Consider the following 17,244-nt stretch of genomic DNA (forward strand, 5'->3'; position numbering starts at 1 on the left):
GGTTTTAAACTACTCGATCGAGGGCTTTTGATGATCCAGTTGCTCGATCGAGTAGAATTCTACTCGATCGAGAAGTCTCACTTATTGCTTTACTCGATCGACCAGATGAAGCACTCGGTCGACCAATTTTTCACTTGATCGAGTACAAAAAGTACTCGATCGAGCTCTTTTCTCGCGTAAGCTCTTGAATTTCGTCTATTCTTCCCTTGAGATGCGTAAAACTTCCCCAAACCTGCATAAAAACACGTGCAAAAGTATCCCAACATACCAAATATGCATATAAACAGTCTATAGTCTTAGTTCTATGCTAAAAACAGTCTATAAACTAATTGTCCTAATTAAAAGCAAAAATAAATTCAGCGGAAAATTCAAAAATTATCTATTACAAAGTGTTACACGGGGCATTTCCCCGCTTAATTCCCAATGTAATTCAGTGGCCCCTTGAAGGGCTCCTGACTGGAGGACGTCATCTCAGCAACGTTGACTGTCCTCTTCAACTTCCATGAGCATGAATTAACATTTGAAACGGTAGGAGGGGAGTAGTTCACATCGACATAAGCGCGAACCTTCCTCGTCCTTGCTCCTCTATCACCGGCTGTAGCATCATCATCTCCAATTTGATTGACCGTAATTACACCATGTCCCTTGACAGCTCCTTCATTGCTTTCATCTGTACCTGCAGCAAGGAAAACAGACGAACTTTACTCCTTTTTGCTCTCAGTCTGAGGCGGAGGGGTAACAATTGCAGCACAATACTCCAAATTTTCAATTGGAGTGTCAATAATAGGATCAATAGAAGAGAGAGCATTGTAAGGCTGAGCTTGCATGGGAGCCCTCCGGGACTTAGACTGATGAAAAATTAGCTCCTCGTCCCCTACCTGAAAGGTCAAAGTCTTGCCCCCGACGTCGATAACTGCATGAGCAGTAGACAAAAATGGTCTCCCTAAGATAATAGGGGTGTGTGCATCTTCGGGGATGTCTAAGACAATGAAATCAACGGGAATAAAGAACCTCCCGATCCTCACAGGTATGTCTTCTACTATACCTAGTGGCCGTGATATACTACGGTTGGCCATCTGGACTGTCATGTTAGTGCAACTCAGCTTTGTCAGACCAAGTCTCTTAGCCAGAGACAGCGGTAAGACACCTACGCTAGCGCCTAAATCGCATAGCGCATTATCAATCAAATAGTTACCGATATGACACAGAATTAAAAAACTATCCGGGTCTGACTGCTTAGGAGGTAACTTATTTTGAAATAGGGTTGACCCCACCTCAGTCAAAGCTACGGTCTCACTATCACTAATACTCCTCTTACGCGATAAAATTTCTTTCATAAACTTGAGATAAGAGGGTACCTTTGTTAGCAAATCAGTGAACGGCACAGTGACTTCCAAGCTTTTCAGAAGTTCGACAAATTTGCCGAATTGTTGATTGGCCTTAGTATTCTGCAACCGCCTCGGGAAGGGAACCATGATAGGTATCTCAAGTCCCTTGTTTCTCTTTTCCAATGTATCTTCCATAGCAAGTTCTGTATCCTTTGGACGCTTCTTACCTCTCGAACGAGGTCTTTCCGGTGATTTATCGCTTAAACGAGCACTAGCAGGCTCTCGAATAAGCTTCCCGTCATCAAAACAACTCGATCGACCAATATACCCATTCGATCGAGTAGAATCTTCAATAATATCACTCGATCGAGTGAAATTTTTACTCGATCGAGCAACTCCATTTTGCTCTTCACTCGATCGAGTAGATAAACTACTCGATCGACCAGTCTGCTCTTCCTGTTCACTCGATCGAGTGGAAAACCCACTCGATCGAGCACTTTCCTGCCCAAATCTGCTCGATCGACCACCTGAAACCAGTCGATCGAGCACTTGTTTTGCCGTGAGCTCACTTTCTTCGACAGAACACTGTTCATCATCAGTTACAGCTCTCCTCGGGTCTGATTTTTGTAATTCCGGTCCCTCATAAGAAAGACCGCTTCTCAGATTTATCAAGTTTACCGTCTCGTGTGGATTCTTCTCATTTTGAATCGGTAATTGACCCTACTTTCTTGAGGATTTATTCATGGCTAGTTGGGCAACTTGAGTTTCAAGTGCCTTTATGGACGCATCTTTCTGTTGATCACTCAGCTGAAATTGCTTTGTAAAAGCTTGCAACATAGACTTAAGCTCACCAATTTCACTCACCCCACCGGAAGATTCACCATGGTTAGGAGGAGCAAAGGAAGGAGGCTTCTGGAAGCCTTGATGATTCTTATGTGGAGGAACATAAGGCTGCTGCTGGTGCGGAGGAGGTGTAGGATTAAGCACATTTTGACTAGTCCACCTCAAATTGGGGTGGACTGCCCCTTGATTATTGTAATAGGAACAACCCCTTTGCCTATATTGCTGAAAGGCAAGGACTTGTTCCTTCTCTACAAGACAGCCAACAACAGTGTGGCCGTCATTACTCCCACGTCTCTCACGTGAAACGGTCTCTCCTCTAGTAAGAACATGGACCGTCTGAGGCTCCCCAGCAGCTTGTAACTCCAACTTGTCAAATCTAGCATTCATGGTCTCCAGCTGAGCCAAAACCTGCTTATCAACTGCATGAACTGTTCTAATCCCATCCCTCGGGTTACCATACTCAACACTGTGATTAGCCATCTCTTCAATAAGAGACCATCCCTTATCGTCATCTGTATTCTCCTGGAATCTTCCACTAGATGCCGCATCAAGTATGGCTCTTTGGTCGTCATACAACCCATTGTAGAACTGATTAGCTAGAAATCATGGGTCAAAACCATGGTGAGGGGTAGACCTCACCAACTTCTTGAATCGCGACCATGCCTCATAGAAACTTTCATCGGGAGCCTGTCTGAAACTAGTAATCTTGGCCCTCAGCAGATTGGTGCGTTGTGGAGGGAAGTATCTCTTGTAAAATGCAAGAGCAAGAGACTCCCAATTTGTAACCCCAGCAGCTGTGCGGTCCAAGTCAGTCAGCCACTCCCTGGCTGAATCAGCTAAAGAGAAAGGAAATAGAACTTCCTTAATCTTGTCTTGAGTTACCCCCTTAGTGGCGGGGATAGTAGAACAGTTATCGGTAAAGGTCTCCATATGCTTCCTCGGATCCTCACCTGCCACACCTCTATAGATATTCCTCTCCACCAGATTGATATAAGAAGGACGGATGTCGAATGTATTCCCATCATCAGTCTGGAAATTAAAACCCTTCGGAATAGAGGATGCTTTAGGCACTGAATGACTGGAAAGCTTAGGCATCTTTACTGTAAAAATCCGACTGTCTTCGAAAAGAGAGTGATGTAGCTCTGGCTCGAAAGTACTCAAGTCTTCCTTTCGTGATTTCCTTTGCAGACGGAGTCTATGCCTGAATAATCTCTCTGGCTCTGAATCAGCTGAAACTAATTCAAACCTATCTGACCTGGGCATAAACAACACTGAAATAAAATAATAAGAATGGCCTCAAGGAATAAAAATTCCTTGAGACGGATAAAATAAACGGAACGAAAACAAATAGGGCAACTGCCTCCCCGGCAACGGCGCCAAAATTTGACACGTCGTCGTGTGTACTGTCAAAAATAAACTAACTAAACTAACTATATAGCTAGGGAAGTCAGGTCGATCTCCACAGGGAGGCAAGATATTTGTAGTAGTCCGTCTATTTGGTCACAAATGGGGGGGGGGGGGTTGTTTGATTTGTTGTCTAAACTACGAGTTTTGAAGGAAAGAGAAATAAAGGCAAGAGCAATAAAAACAGAGAAATAAGGATAAAACTATCAGATAGAGAGGGACATGTCAGGATTTCGGTTCACTACGGTAGTCCAGTGACTCAGCTGCAAATGACTCAGACAAATTAATGTAAGACGGATGTTGAAAGGTCCTTTCGGTCCACTTTCTATCCTAAAATACCACTAACTTAACTTTCATTCTCGTCAGGGTAGTCTACTGTTCATAGCAGGCCTATTTAGTCCAATCTTTCGATCTAGGATTAATTTTAGCCAGATTAAAGGTTAACTCAGAAGTGTGCACTCAACTAAGTCGAATAAATACAATTAAATTGCTATGGCGACAGAGTCTTGTAATTAATTCATCTGTTTCATCTACTACATCGTCACTTTCCTATCGTAGATCCCCTAATCCCAACATGAAAGGGGTTTAGCTACTCATGTCGCTAATTAAACTAACAACAGATAATATTCCAGCAGAAAACATAATGAAATAACAATTAAAAAGCATAAAAGAGAATTAGGGCAAAAGAATAAATGCAATGAAATGAAGAATTAAAGCGAACAAAAGATTAATTATTATAAAGAGAAGAGAAAGGAATTACAATCAAGCGAATTCCGGCGTAAAGAACAAAATCCGAGCAAAAACAATCCCAAGAACAAGGTTACAGTGAAGAGGAATGGTTTACGCAGTAAAGTTTGATAGAAAAACTAAGTAGTAAGTAAATCTGATACTAATAACCTAACTAATGTAGGTTTAAATAGGAAGAGTAAATAAGTTTTGCGGAATTAAAACATAACACGGGCTAATTAAAGCCCATAATCAGCGAAACCACTCGATCGAGTGGATTAAAACCACTCGATCGAGCAAACACCTCAGCAAATCTACTCGATCGAGTAGAAAGTTACTCGATCGAGTAACCCATCTTTCTGCAGCTTAAGGATCGAGTGAAAAACCACTCGATCGACCACCTTGGGACGTAGAAACCACTCGATCGAGTGGTGAAACTGCTCGATCGAGTACTTTGTCTTCATTTCAGCTCAAGTCCGCGCCTAAATGCCTCGTAATCCGTGTCATGGCGCTTCCAAACGTAGTATCTCACTCTGGAAAATCCCGTCTCCTCTAAATGCATGCAAAAAGGACAAAAAAGAGTACGATTCCACTACTTTCGCGTTCATTTCTACAAAATGGACAAAACGAACCAAAGTAGCCAATTCGGGGCAAAATACTATAAAAACAGTATAAAAATGCATAGAAATACGTGCTAAAATAGGCTAAAAAGACTATATAAAAAGCACGTATCAGTTTTAATGGAGATTTGAACTAAAATCGAAATGATATCGTATATAATATGAGGTAAAGAAATAGAACAATACGATAACGGAATAATGAAAACAAAAACATTTGTCGTTATAATAATACTTGTAAACAACAAGTAAAACATTTACATAGCGACCCCTACCCAACTATGATAAATGATTCCAAGATCAAATTCATATTAACTTGGGCACGGTAGGGCCGATTCATCCCTTATCAATATAACTAGGTGGATTAACTCTTTAATCGATTCTACTTTTAGAACTCTTGTTCGATAAAATTACATTAATATTTATCTTTAGCCCGGAACACATGCGACTACGGTCACGAATACTTCCGTTGAGCTCAATCCAAATTTTTACTAAATGTGTCCATGATCCAAATCCACATCAACTTGGGCACGATAGGGCCGATTCATCCCTTATCAACATGAATTCGGTGGATAGACATTTATCACCCACTTCCCCTACGTAACAAGGTTTGTACCCCGGTAGGGCCGAGCGCACTCCCTCACGAAATAGGTTTTCATGGTTTCTACTTTTTGGTAAGGCTAAGTCTCAATTGTTTATTTAAGCGAGAAGTCATGTCAATTTATTATCTATCACGTTTTAAGTGAACTAAAGCGGTGAACTACGATAATTATAATTGACACAGTCGATTTACTCGATAAAATGATAATGCATGTTTTAGTTATGGCGATTTAGCGATGCATGCAACATATAAATAAAATGCAAAGCATAAATAAAATCCTAGTATGGCCTTCCTAAAATAGTAAATCTAATAAACTATTACAAATTCAGAAACCAACTCTTTTTATCCCTTGAACTTCAGTCTTAGCACGCATTTCAAGGCAATACTTTCTTCAATGGATCGATCGCCTTCTCGAGTGGCACCGTCTTCAAGGAACTCCGGAATAAATAAATTACATAATAAATTACATAGTTTCCTATTATACATTTGTAATTAAAAATAAAAATAAATCTATTAAATTACAAAACGGTGATACGAGATCACAAAAAATACAACCGAATCGATATTCTAATACATTTCGGGTAATACCAATTAAAACTAAGGCCATACTAAGTAAAATTACATAATTCAAAAATTACATAAAATTAAAATATGACAATCATAAATAAAATGCAGCATTATAATATGTATGAACATGCCCAATTTTATGCTAAATCGCCTTTTAAGAGCCAATATCATATATTTATCGGTTTTCATGGATTTACGTGATTATAACTTGTAAAAATCACAATAATTACATAAAATCATATTTATGTACAAGTTAACTACCCTAACCATCTTAGGACTCAAAATTAGTCTCCACTAACATTTGACAATAATTAACCTTGATTTCTAAATATTGTTCATAAATGGACCTAAAATACAAAATTATGTCATAAACTTCAAATTAAATCATAAAAATTTCAAATAATTTCAAAATTTGAAATTTAAACTCATGAACATTCTGGAAAAATACCATGACACTCATAATGTTCAAAACTTAGGTTAAAAATTTCGAAACTTTATCGAGAAAAACAATGTTGCGGTTTATCGGATTTATCAATTATTACCATAAAAATATGAGAAAAGTATTTTTATTAACTTTTCACTTTTATATCTAAAATATATGATAAAATGCAACATGTGACATTTTTCCTTAGTCATGAAGTATGTTTTAGCAATTTTTACTAATTAAAATCACTATTTATGTGATTTTTCATCAAAAATTCATAAATCATGCATAAAGACTTCATTATAGCTGAATATTTTACACACATCTTGTAAAATTTCATATGACAACATACTAAATTTCTATGACCAGATTCAAAATAGAACTCATATTAACCTATATTCCATTTAAATACGATTTTAACTTGAAAAATCCATATTTCGAACATAACAACTCATTTTATTATGAAATTTACAGGCCATCTGTATATAATATATGTGAAAACATATCCAAAAAACACTGAAAAAATCGAAGTTTAGCTATTTTTCGTCCAAAATGACATTTTTATCATAAAAATCACATTTTAATGCCAATATTATATATAGAATGAACAATAAAATCCATAAATAAACCAAAATGTCCTAAAAATCACTTAGGACCAGAAACTTATATCATGCAAAATTATTTCATGATTTATCTTCATAAATCCTAAATAATAAGTTTTATATGTTAATTAAATTAACTCGGAAAAACTAACCCGATCTTGCATGCAACAACCATAATGCTCTGATACCACTTGTTGGAAATCATATTTTGAATATCACATATTTTGGTTTAAAGTTTTAGTCATAAAAACTTAAAGATCTTATGGATGCAAAACTAGAATAAGAGTAAGGAAAAATCGTTTCATACCATATGAATATTTTTGGCCATTTTGGACACAAATGAAGTCTCCTAACTCACTTGTTCTTGAGCTTTCCATATATTAGGATGATCCTCCAAAGACCTCAAGTATAGAAGTCACTCCTCTTGATTGCACCCAAGATTATCCCTTATCCCCACTAAATAATATTAGCTAGATATTAGTTTAGTAGTTTACCTTAAAATTGATTACTAATACTCATATATTACATTAATAATTTTAGTAATCTTTTATGAACAATTTGAATCAACAATCTCATATTTTGATGAAGAAAAGGATGAATAATGTGAGAGAGAAAAACTTTGCATGTCATGTTAATGAACAAGCATAAAAAAAAATAAGTAGAGAATAATAATCCTCTCAAGAGGAGGAGGGGTCACGGTTTTTGGGATGGAGGAGACTAATATATGGTCTTTCACTTTTTAGCTTTTGTTCTTTTCTAAAACCATAGGTGTAAGACTAGGCTAGAGTACTCATTACATATGACATACACTATGAACAAATGCAAACAAACAAAAGCCATTTTACACTACCAAAAACCGGTTACTCCTTATAAAATAGACTACCATTTTATTTTGTCAATTTGTCATTTTGTCACACAATATGTCACATGTAGTCTTATACATGTTATTAATTAATTTAATGCATATTCATCACATAAATATCATTTTACAAATTAATTAAATTACATGCAACAAATTGACTAGTGATACTTGATCACATAAATAAAATGGGTCATAAAATTATAATTCACGACATCTTGTAATTATAATTAACCATTCATTCTTATTTCTATCGTTTCTCAAACAATAAACAATTTAAGTAATAAAGCATTTTATTACCAAAATAAATCTCATTTAATCTCATTAAAATAAGAAATCAATATTCTCTCTCTCACAAATGAATTGTTCAATTTCAAGGAATTGATCAACTTGTATCGTCATACAATTAATCAACTTTACAGATAAGGGCATTATCTTTAGGTGTGACCTTAAGGGATCAACTGACCACCACCGTCCCACGACAGTAACGTCAAACTCTAGCAAGCCAATCGTTGCCGATTAATGTTAATCAGTTGACTATAAAATGAATCATCCCTTACGTATTCTTAAAATGAGATTTAAAAATGTGATCAATATGATCGACAATTGTGATCGCATTATTGTCGGAGGACACATATTCCAACATCAGCATCAGGATTATTCACCCAGTCATTTACTACAAAGACAAAAGCAAGTAAGTACACTTCCCAAAATATAGGATCTTCAATCAAAATACAATGCAAAAAAAGAAATTACCTCCTTCAACAGCCGGATAATTAAGGTATACCAGGTGGGCAATAATAGAATCACCCGATGAACATATAAGTCTGAGCCCATCCCTTATCATCCCCTAAATCAAAGTTAGTAATCAGGTGAGTCATCTTTGATCTGACTCGAAGGTTGAACCGGCCAGTGGTATGACTCTTCAAGTGGTAGACATTCTTGAAATCTTCCAATGTGATAACCAGCTTATGTTTGGAACATAATTGCTCAACTGAATGAACAATTTTCCAAACCATTGGCATGAGTTGGAATGGAGGGACCCTAATAGCCCCGATCACTTGACCATAAAAGAAGAAAGGGGAAGCTGACATCCACCCTTAAATGCCCATTCAAAAATATAAAACCAGCCTGGACTACCCCAATTAGCCCTGACTGGACCACTCTCAGGGATCCAAACCTCAGTTTCAGCAGGAATGAGACCCCTGCCTTTCAGATAATGCTCAAAGGTTGGTTTCAACGGATTAGCTTCGTGGAAAGAAGCAGCCAAAGCCTTAACAGGAGTATATTCAACCCCTTTATATGACATGGATAAAATTTATGGGGGAGCAACCACCTCCACCACTCCATCCTCAGGGATGATATCTGGGACATCGACAACAGCAGGAACCTTCTCAACCTCAGCAGGGGCCTTAATTAGAAGCAATCGTGTTTCTCCTACCTACAGACATATTTTATTTTTTGATGAAGATTTGATTTTTTGCAGAAGAGAATTCTAGAAAGAGAAAGAAGAAATTAGAAGATTGGAATGTGGAAGCAAAATAAACAAAGCAGGGTATTTATAGCCGCAAAATTAAACCGGCAAGAAAACAAGTGGTTGAGCTTAATCATGACTCTCCTAGGATTTTGTGAATCTACCCTATTTATGGCAATATAGCCGTTACAGAAGCTGGACCAAACACAACTCCTAATCCGTTAAAGATTCCTACACAATTTCTGCCGGCCCAAATTTTTATCTCATCATTCCTGGCGGACCCAATAAAGGAATAAGCGGATAAGGGCAATTATTGGGCCTAGAATTATCCTGCCTGACCTGACAAAGACCAGGCAACGTTTAAAGCCAAGACTTGAGCATGAAGTACTTCAGTCAGGCACACAGGCACCAAGAAGGAGAGAAGCACAGGACATGCAACTACCAGGCCTGGCCTGAAAGAAAACCATGTCAGGCATAAGGATAATACCATCAAAGTTGGACAGGTGAAAGGGAAGACACGATCAGGCCATATAAGTAAAGCCCTTAAAAATAAAGAAGACTTATTCAAAAGGAGATAATGGAAGAAAAGGTCAAGAGCAACGGCTGAAATGTTGAAGAGGTCAATCAACTACTTCCGGGTAAATAGGGCACGCATCCTATTTACCAGGAAACCTTAAACAAGCTTGGAAAAACCGCTCCTAAGGCTATTATAAATACAAGAGAAGACAAAAACAAGAGGGACACACTGGCATACTCGTACTATCACTCTCATTCTTGTATTCAAAACATAATTTAGCAATATCCTTAGCATGTGACGCCTGATATACAAATACTCTGTCAGGCCACTCAAAATCATAGTAATAATCTCTCCTGGCTTGGTGCCCGTGGTTTTTTCCCTTATTCCCAGGGTTTTTCCACGTATAAAATCTTTGTGTCTTTACTTTTTACTTATTTATTTACTTAGCCATATTAGTCAGGCAAACTACTTGAGTTAGATCACCCCTTCTTAATTCCCCTGGCAGGACGCGTTTACATTCAAGAAAAATCCCTACCAAAACAACCATATTACTCTTATGAAAATTTCAAGTATTTTGTTATTTTTGTCGATCACTTTACCAAAAAAATTTGGATATATCCGCTTAAAAATAAATCCGACACCACTGCCGTTTTTATTCGCTTTCGTGCTCTAGTTGAAAAGTTTTTCAATCGTCCTATTCTTCAAGTTTTTTCTGATAACGGAGGAGAATACCTTAAACTACATTCCACCCTATCTCAAAACGGCATTGGCCAACTCACCTCTCCTCCACACACGCCTGAACACAACGGCTATGTCGAACGTTGTCATCGTCACATTGTCGAAACCAGTCTCACCCTATTAACACATGCCGGTTTACCACTCACGTTTTGGCCTCATGCCTTCACCACTACATTTATTTAATCAACCGTCTGCCTACACCAACTATTCAAAACTCCTCTCCATTCCTCAAACTCTTTGGCAGACAACCTAATTATGACAAACTTCGAAGCTTTGGTTGCCTATGTTATCCGTGGCTTCGCCCCTATGCCCCCAACAAACTTGAACCACGATCAAAACCGTGTATTTTTGTCGGATATTCACCGACTCAAAGTGCATACTATCGCTTTGAGCCATCGTCTCAAAAAGTGTGTGTTTCTCATCACGTTAAATTCATAGAAACTCAATTCTCTTACCCTCAACTCACCTCAACCGTTTCCGCAACCACCCCTCATGTCTCTCGTCCATGGTGCACCTATGATGGTCCTACTCTCCTCCCTTCCACCGCTTCACCAGACTCCCACCTCTCCTACCTCGACACCCATCACCTCTCCATCTCCCTCTGCACCCATACCCACCACCTTCGTCCCTACCCCCCCTTTCCACAACACCCTCCACTCCACCTGCTTCCTCCCCTACCCCACCTCCTCCCCCTCCCCCATCACGCTTTGTGGGTACCCGACTCACCAACAACATCGTCAAACCCAACCTAAGGTATGCTAAAGTTGTTGTCCTCACACCCCACAATCTCCCTTCGACAACCAAGCAGACCCTTTCTCATCCTCTCTGGTGAGCTGCTATGCTCGATGAATTCACTGCCCTCACTCGCAACCACACTTGGACCCTCGTCCCGCCCCATCCTTCCTACAATATCGTTGGTTGTAAATGGGTTTATCGGGTCAAGTATAAGTCGATAATTCTCTTGATAAGTACAAAGCACGATTAAATCGCTAAAGGTTTTCATCAACTTCCCGGCATTGACTATTCTGAGACTTTCAGTCCTGTCATTAAGCCAACCACTGTCCATCTTATACTCACCATTGTCATCACTCGCGGTTGGCCATTACGTCAACTGGATGTCAATAACGCTTTCTTACAAGGTGCTCTCAATGAAGATGTTTATATGGCTCAACCACCAGGTTTTGTTGATCCCATTAACCCGTCTTTTGTTTGCAAACTCAACAGAGCTATTTACGGCCTTAAACAGGCTCCGCGAGCCTGATTTACCACGTTAAAATCATTTTTAATTAATTTTGGTTTTCGTGCCTCACTTGCGGACCCGTCCCTGTTTCTATTTCACACGCCCACAGCTACTATTTATGTTCTTGTTTATGTAGACGATATCATCGTCACTGGCTCTCATGCTCCCACCGTTTCTAGTTTTGACAATGATCTGTCCGCTAAGTTTTCTCTTAAGGATCTTGGTCCGCTCTCGTATTTTTTAGGTGTCGAGGTCACCCATAATGCCTCGGGTCTCCTACTCACCCAGTCTAAGTACATTTATGATCTTCTTGTCAAATATCCTATGGCTGATTCTAAACTGGCATCCACACCTATGGCTACATATTCACCCCTCACCCGCACTGATGGTGTTGCTCTTGAGTCTCCAACTGATTTTCGGGCTCTTGTTGGTAGCCTTCAGTATTTATCTATCACCCAGCCTGATATTGCCTTTACCGTCAATCGACTTGCTCAGTTCATGTCTAGTCCTACAATTGTTCATTGGTTTGCTGCATGCTAAACGTCTTCTACGCTACCTCCATGGCTCTCTCAATTATGGTGCCAAATCGTTTCGTTTTCCCCTCTTTCTCTCCATGCCTTTTGTGACGATTTTTTGGGAAGGACACTGACACTTATTTATCCACCACTGGTTTTGTCACATTTCTTGGACGTAACCCAATTTCATGGGCATCTCGTAAACAACGTGCCATTGCACGATCCACAACCGAAGCAGAGTTTCGAGCTGTTGATGATGTTACAGCTGAGGTACTTTGGATTCAATCCTTGCTTGCTGAACTTCGCATTTCTAGTGTTCTACAACCTGTCGTGTATTGCGACAACCTTGCTGCTACTCACTAATCCGCCAACCCCGTTTTTCTTTCGCGTATGAAGCATGTTGCCTTAGCCTTTCATTTTGTTCGGGAATTAGTTCAACAAGGCAAGTTGCGGGTTCAACACGTTTTCGGCGATGATCAACTTGCAGACGTCCTTACTAAGCCGTTGGCCTCTTCTCGGCATTCCTTGTTACTTTCCAAGATTGGTCTCTCTGTTGGATCATCCATCCTGCGGGGGCGTATTGGAGATATTAAATCTATGATATCTTCGTAGATACGTTTCTTGTAAATTCGGTTTCTAATATCTTGTATATTTCTTTCCTTGTTATTAGTTTTCCTAAATTGTAATATTCTAGATTTCCGTAAATATTTTAGATCTTATAGTTTTCCATATTACAATTGTATTTCTAGTATAAATAGAGCCATTGTATTGTTCAATTATATATCAAATAAAAATCTTTCAATTAATTCTCTTCTTTACAAAGTAAAGAGATTTATCTGCGAACTTGTCGAGGAGCGGCGTGTGGTCTTAATGTGCAACAACGGGTTAAGGAGGCTGATCCAACGTGTAAGCGATGTGGAATGGCCGTTGAGTCTAAGACCCATGCCCTGCTACATTGTCCTTTTGCAAAGGATATCTGGTGCTCTGTCAAGTTAGAAAGGGAGGCGGGGGTGGTGTTTGTTGGCAGGATGGTGGATTGGATGGATTTTTATCCTTCGCACTTATGATGGAGATGAGATGAACAAACGGGTCATTGTCTTATGGGCGAGTTGGAATGCGAGAAATGAAGTTGTTCATGGCGGGGAAAGGGTGGATGCACAACGAACCGTTGAGAAGGCCATCTGTTTGTGGAAGGCGTGGCAGGAAGTTCAGGAGAAGGGTGGTATAGAGCGGGAGATGATCACGGATAGTCGGACCTCGTGGGAGGCTCTCATGGCGGGTGGTGGAAGATAAACACGATGCTGCAATCTTGGGAGACGTGGGTTGTGGGCTTGGTGTTGTAATTCGGGACGATGGGGGAGGTTGAGAGAGCGGTGGGTGTGTCAAATATGAGAATGGTGGAGTCCTAAAATTGCCGAGGCCAAAGCAATCGAGTTTGGGCTAAGGACTGCATGGCAAATGGGGCTTGATCATATTGTCCTGGAATCAGATTGTATGCCTTTGGTATCCATGATTAAATCGAAGACATGTCCTGCAAATTATTTCGGTATGGCTGGAAAGGTGATCCTGGATTTAGCTAATTGTTTTGATTATATTCAATTTAGTTTTGTGCGTAGAGAAGGTAACTCGGTGGCTCATGGATTGGCCCATCTAATGCCTATAGCATACTCGTTGAGGTATTGAAATTGGGTCGATTAGGAGACTATTTCATCACTTGTATGTTTGGATGCTTCGTTTTTTTCTAAGTAATGAAAGTTCTTGTTTTGCCCTAAAAAAAAAAGAATGTCGAATAAATTATCAATTACTCTCTTTTATATATCACTTTTTCAAACTTATAATTACCCCCTCTTATAATTTTTTCAAAATAATAAATTACTACTTTTAAATGTCAAAACTTTAAAATTTGATACCAAAATCCATTTTAGGGGAATGAAAGAGGAATATTCCGGTCAATTTAAATTATTTTTCTGACCAAAATACCCTTTGCTTAGTTTCTTATGCTCCACGCCTCCACCTTCATTTTCCTAAACTCATCTCGCCATGCTCCCCAACCTATGTTCGAGTTCCCATAACCACGTTCAAAACATACAGCCCACCATAGTCACGTCCAAAACAACACTCCTTCCTTCTCCATGCCTGTATCCAATAATCTTTGCTTAGTTTCTTATGCTCCACCTTTGCTAATATAATTCTCGAGTGTAAGGCATTTTTGAAGGACTCACCCTGTTTGAAGCTTGTGTTTGAAAGAAGATTGGCCAACCGTATCGCGGATGCCATTGCCCACTTCTCCGTTTTGGACTCGAGCATGCTTGATGGATGCTTTGAGTGGGATTCCGTCCCACCTTTTGTAATTGAACTTTGTACTAGAGATTTTTGTATTGGCAAGTACGCCATTGTCCCCCGACCCGCCCCCTTTATGTAATCGACTATTTTTAACCCATTTTATTTATTTAAGTTCGTCTTTTTCCAAAAAAAAAAAAAAAAAAAAGATATTGACAATTTGCATAAGTTTATTTATTAAGATTTGGTCAACGGTTAGGTTAATCAAGTAAACCATTAATAAATTTGATTTTTTTAATTATGTCGAATTGCACGAGTCCCTTGATTTAGTCTCCCACCCAATTGAATAATATTTGCACCACCACAATTACATTTTATAGGATTATTTTTGTTATCTATCACTTTCTATAATAATATCTTAATTAAAAAATATACACCTTAAAATAAAAAATTATGCATATTTACCATATTAATTACTATTTTCTCCGTCCAAATCATTTGTTTATCTTTGATTTTGACACAAAAATTATGGAAAGAGTAAGAACTCAATTATTGGACAAGTATAGCAAACTTAAGTGTGTGTTTGGCCTCACTTTTCAAAGTGTTTTTTTTTTACTTAAAAACACTTTTTGGCCAAACACATCCTATATTCAAAAGTTAAAAATAATTTCTCAAAAACTCAAATACCATCTTTTTACCTATAAAAATAGAAGTAGCAATTTGGTGTTTCTGATTGTTTAAAACTACTTTTAAAAAATTAAGCTTTAGAAAAAAAACTCATTTTTAACAATTATCTAGGTCAAACATGCTCTAAGTGTGGAGGATCAACATGCAAAGACATTTCCAATATAAAAAGATAAATAATTTGATAAGACAACAAATAAAATAAGTAAACAAATGACCAGGAATAATTATTAAAACATCATTCATCTAAAATTGCATAAGATCTTCGGGCTCTCTAGGTAATATATGTGGCTACATGCAACTATCAGACATTCCGATCCTTTAGAATTCACTATGAGATTGTCTTACTAATTATTCCCAATCACCTACGAGTATTTATATTTCATTAATTTTTTTTATAAAAGTAAAGAAATGAAGGAGACGGAGGAAGTAAACTTCAATTTTTATCTATGCGTCTTATTAACTCCGTGATTATTTTCTTAATTGCATGGTAAAGTCGGACGTTGTACTGATATTAAAAAAATAATGACTACGATCTTAAATATAAATTACAAATTGTTATTGTACCCACTTTAATAAATACGTAATTCTCAAACTTATGTACAAATGATTATCCAACTTACACAAATTCACAACATGCTCATGAAATTAAATATTTTACCAACAAAATAATCTGTAAATAAAACAAGTTTGTCATCTTATAGTGTACTTAATTAACTACATGGACCGATGACATGTTTCATAAAAAAAAAATTGATTAAAACGGATGAAGTAAATTACAATATGTACATAACCTAATCAAGACCCAAGCCATAAGTAGCACATTAAGCTTGATTAATGACCGGCACCACCACCACTAGGACCAGAAGCCAACCGTTGAAGCCAAAACGCCAACCTATACTTGGCGTTTTCATAGGCAAAAGAAGCGTACACTACCACATCATCGTCGTCCTGTGAACTACGATCATATGTTAGCGGCCTCGCCTCGCTTAGGGAGCAAAGGCTCAAGAGGCCAAAAAGAATCACTATTGTGATCAATATAGTGACTTTCATGTTGTGAAATCTAATGAACATTATTTTTGGAGCTACAATTCTTGAGTTTGTGTGCCTAAGTTATAGTGTTAATATCATCAATTTATAGCAAGTGTCTTGGGGTTTGGACTTTGGAGTATGCCTTGTTTGAATGGACTATTTTTTATTTTTTTTACTAGTTTTCCTCTTCCTTGACTTAGAATTTAGAATTTTGTTGATGTAACACAACATTTTTTTTTAATTAGAGAGACATTTCATATATCCCTTCATATCTTGTAAAAATTAAATGTAGGATTTATGATGTCATGGTAAAATTTATAATATTAGCTAGTTGGAGTATTTTATTATTTTGGAATGTAGATTGTAGAGTAAAATGATTAATTAACAACCTCACGGCTCACGCTTTTTATAATTTTGATGATAATTTTATTTAATTCTCTTCTAAATAAATGACTATTGTGAAAAACTTCATTCAAGTCCAGTTCAGCTCAGTTTTTTTGGACATAATTTCAGCACATTATAGTTCGGTTCAACTCTATACATTTCAGTTCAGTTATTTCAAATCATCTCTTCATAAATTTATTCTTATTTCAGTTCAACTTAGCTTCTTCATTAAATTTCATTTAGTTCTTTTTAGTCGAAAAAAATAGAGCCTAAAACTCATGTATCCTAATCCAAGCTTTCACTCCTCTAATTCATCGGTACAAAATTTTGCCTAGCTTGAATTATCACCATTAAAATAACCATATGCGTTTTATTAAAACTGATTAAGTAGTGAAAACCATACGCGTTT

At 37.8% G+C, this 17,244-nt stretch overlaps 1 non-coding gene across 1 annotated transcript; it reads left to right on the forward strand.

Annotated features, from left to right (window-relative positions):
* The first annotated feature begins 2,784 nt into the window (after positions 1–2,784).
* On the forward strand, positions 2,785–2,891 carry LOC141609617 (small nucleolar RNA R71). The gene has a single exon (XR_012527542.1). It is a non-coding gene; the product is annotated as a small nucleolar RNA R71 (small nucleolar RNA).
* Positions 2,892–17,244: the final 14,353 nt, after the last annotated feature.

Source organism: Silene latifolia, chromosome 10 (assembly GCF_048544455.1).
Source record: "Silene latifolia isolate original U9 population chromosome 10, ASM4854445v1, whole genome shotgun sequence".
NCBI lineage: Eukaryota > Viridiplantae > Streptophyta > Magnoliopsida > Caryophyllales > Caryophyllaceae > Silene > Silene latifolia.